Here is a 4,044-nt window from a genome sequence, read left to right as displayed (position 1 = left end):
TGTCTGTTAGCCATTCATATGTCTTCATTGGAAAGTGTCTGTTCATATCTTCTGCCCATTTTTTGATTTGATTATCTGTTTCTTGGGTATTGAGTTTGAGAAGTTCTTTATAGATCTTGGATACCAGCCTTTTATCTGTAGTGTCATTTGCAAATATCTTCTCCCATTCCGTGGGTTGCCTCTTTGTTTTGTTGACTGTTTCCTTTGCTGTGCAGAAGGTTTTTATCTTGATGAAGTCCTAAAAGTTCATTTTTGCTTTTGTTTCCCTTGCCTTTGGAGACGTGGCATGAAAGAAGTTGCTGTGGCCGATGTCGAAGAGGTTACTGCCTATGTTCTCCTCTAGGATTTTGGTAGATTCCTGTCTCACCTTGAGGTCTTTCATCCATTTTGAGTTTATCTTTGTGTATGGTATGAGAGAGTGATCAGGTTTCATTCTTCCGTACATAGCTGTCCAATTTTCCCAGCACCATTTATTGAAGAGACTGTTTTTTTTCCAGTGGATGTTTTTTCCTGCTTTGTCAAAGATTAGTTGACCGTAGAGTTGAGGGTCCATTTCTGGAGTCTGTATTCATCTACGTGCCTGTTTTTGTGCCAGTACCATGCTGTCTTGGTGATCACAGCCTTGTAGTATAGCTTGAAATCAGGCAACACGATGCCCCCAGCTTTGTTTTTTTTGTTTTGTTTTGTTTGGTTTGGTTTGGTTTTTGTCCACTGTTTCTTTTCCTGTGCAGAAGCTTTTTATCTTGGTGAAGTCCCAATAGTTCATTTTTGTCGTTGGTTCCCTTGCCTTTGGAGACGTGTCTAGCAAGAAGTTGCCGCAGCTGAGGTCGAAGAGGTTGCTGCCTCTGTAGTCCTCTAGGATTTTGGTAAATTCCTGTCCCACATTTAGATCCTTCATCCATTTTGAATCTATTTTTGTGTATAAGGTATAAGGAAATGGCCCGGTTTCATTCTTCTGTATGTGGCTGTTCAAGTTTCCCAGCACCATTTATTGAAGGGACTGTCTTTTTTCCACTGGATATTCTTTCCTGCTTTGCCAGAGGTTAGTTGACCACAAAGTAGAGGGTCCATTTCTGGGGTCTCTATTCTGTTCCATTGATCTTTGTGTCTGTGTTTGTGCCAGTACCATATCGTCTTAATGATTACAGCTTTGTAATAGAGCTTGAAGTCCAGAATTGTGATGCCACCAGTTTTGGTTTTCTTTTTCAACATTCCTTTGTTTATTTGGGGTCTTTTCTGGTTCCATATAAAATTTAGGATTATTCGTTCCATTTCTGTGAAAAAAGTTGATGGTATTTTGATAGGGATTGCATTGAAATTGTAGATTGCTCTAGGTAGAATAGACATTTTAACAATATTTGTTCTTCCAACCCATGAGCAGAGAACATTTTTCCATTTCTTTGTGTCTTCCTCAATTTCTTTCATAAGTGTTCTGTAGTTTCTAGAGTACAGATCCTTTACCTCTTTGGTTTGGTTTATTCCTAGGTATATTATGGTTTTTGGTGCAACTGCAAATGGGATAGATTCCTCGATTTCTCTTTCTTCTGCCTCCTTGTTATTGTTTAGAAATGCAACTGGCTTCTGTGCATTGATTTTATATCCTGCCATTTTGCTGAATTCCTGTATCAGATCTAGCAATTTTTTGGTGGAGTCTTTTGTGTTTTCCACATGAAGTATTATGACATCTGCAAAGAGTGAGAATTTGACTTCTTTGACAATTTGGATGCCTTATATTTCTTTTTGTTGTCTAACTGTTGACGCTAGGACTTCCAGTACTATGTTGAACAACAGTGGTGAGAGAGGACATCCCTGTTGTGTTCCTGACCATAGGGCAAAAGCTCTGCTTTTCTCCATTGAGGATTATATTCACTATGGGTCTTTCACTTATGATTTTTATGATATTGAGGTATGTTCCCTCGATCCCTACACAGTGGAGAGTTTTTATCAAGAAAAGACACTGTATTTTGTCAAATGCTTTTCCTGCATCTTCTGAGAAGATCCTATAGCTCTTGTCCTTTCTTTCATTAATGTGGTGTATCACACTGATTGATTTGCAGATGGTGAACCACCCCTGCAGTCCAGGAATAAATCCTACTTGGTTGTGGTGAATAATCCTTTAAATACACAGTTGGATCCTATTAGCTAATATCTTGGTGAGAATTTTGCATCCTAGTTCATCAGGAATATTGATCTGTAAATCTCCCTTGTAGTGGGGTCTTTGATTATAGATATATTATATATCTATATCTATATATCTATATCTCTATATATAATTTACAGAGTATATCTGTGAAGTCCATCTGGTACAGTGTGTCATTCAAAGCCCTTGTTTCCTTGTTGATCTTCTGCCTAGGTGATCTGTCCATTGTTGTGAATGGGGTGTTAAAGTTCCCTAGTATTATTGCATTATTATCAATGAGTTTCTTTAATTTTGTAATTAATTGGTTTATATATTTGGCTGCTCCCAAGTTAGGGGCATAAATATTTATAATTGTTAGATCTTCTTGTTGGATAGACACTTATTATGATATAGTGTCCTTCATCATCTCTCATTAGTTTTTGGTTTAAAATCTAGCTTGTTTGATATAAGGATGGTTATTCCCACTTTCTTTGATGTCCATTGGCATGATAAATGGTCCTCCACCCCCTCGTTTTCAATCCGGAGGTATCTTTGGGTCTAAAATGAATCTCTTGAAAGTAGTATATCAATGGGTGTTGTTTTTTTTTTTTTTAATCCATTCTGATACCCTATGTCTTTTGATTGGAGCATTTAGTCCATTTACATTCAGAGTCATTAGTGAAAGATGAATTTAGTGCCACTGTATTACCTGTAAAGTCGTGTTCCTGTAGATTGTCTCTGTTCCTCTCAGGTCTTTGTTACCTTTGGGGTCTCTCTTCACTGAAAGGATCCCCTTTAATATTTCTTGCAGGTCTGGTTTAGGGTTCACTAATTCGTCTAGTTTTTGTTTTTCCTGGATATCTTTATCTCTACTTCTATTTTGAATGATAACCTTGTTGGATAAAGTATACTTGGCTGCATATTTTTCCCATTTAGCACCTTGAATATATCATGTAGTCCTTTCTGCCCTGTCAGGTCTCTGTGGACAGGTCTGCTGCCAGCCTTATGTGTCTACCCTTGTAGGTTAAGGACCTCTAGTCCTGAGGTGCTTCAGGATTTTCTCTTTGTCTTTGAAATTGGCAAACTTCACTATTATATGTCAAAGTATTGACCTATTTTTATTGATTTTGAGGGGGGTTCTCTGGACTGGAATGCCTGTTTCCTTCCGCAGATTAGGGAAATTCTCAGCTATAATTTGTCCAAATAAACCTTCTGCCCCTTTCTTCTGCTCCTCATCTTCTGGGACTCTTAATATATGGATATTATTTCACTTTATGGAATCACTGTGTTCTCTAAGTCTCCCTTCATGATCTAATCATTTCTTTTCTCTCTTCTTTTCAGCTTCCTCACTTTTCATCATTTTATCTTCTATATCACTGACTCGTTCTTCTGCCTTGCTCATCCTGTTTTTATTGCTTCCATTAGGGACTACAGCTAAAAAAAAAATAGCATTACTAATTTCAGCCTGACTGGATTTTAGTTCTTTTATTTGTACAGTAAAGGATTCCCTAGTGTCTTTTATTCTTTTTTCAAGCCCAGCTAGTATCTCTATAACCGTTTTAAATTCTAGTTCAAACATCTTACTTGTACCCATATTGATTAAATCCCTGGCAGTGAGTACTGCCTCCTGTTCTTTCTTTTGGAGTGAATTTCTCCATCTTATCATTTTGTTCAGAAAAGAATAGAAGAATAAGAGAAAAAAACAACAATAACAATGACAACGGAAACAAAGCAAAACAAACCAGAAAACAAAAACAAAAACAAAAACAAAACAAAACAAAACAAAAAACTAGATCCTGGGTATGTTTTGGTCTGCTTATTAAAATAAACAAGATCCCAAAATAAGAAGAAGAAGAAGAAGAAGAAGAAGAAGAAGAAGAAGAAGAAGAAGAAATATATATATATATATGTATATATATGTATAT

The sequence above is a fragment of the Ursus maritimus genome, unplaced genomic scaffold (assembly GCF_017311325.1).
Source record: "Ursus maritimus isolate PB19 unplaced genomic scaffold, ASM1731132v1 scaffold_129, whole genome shotgun sequence".
Lineage (NCBI taxonomy): Eukaryota > Metazoa > Chordata > Mammalia > Carnivora > Ursidae > Ursus > Ursus maritimus.
This window is presented reverse-complemented; position numbering follows the sequence as displayed.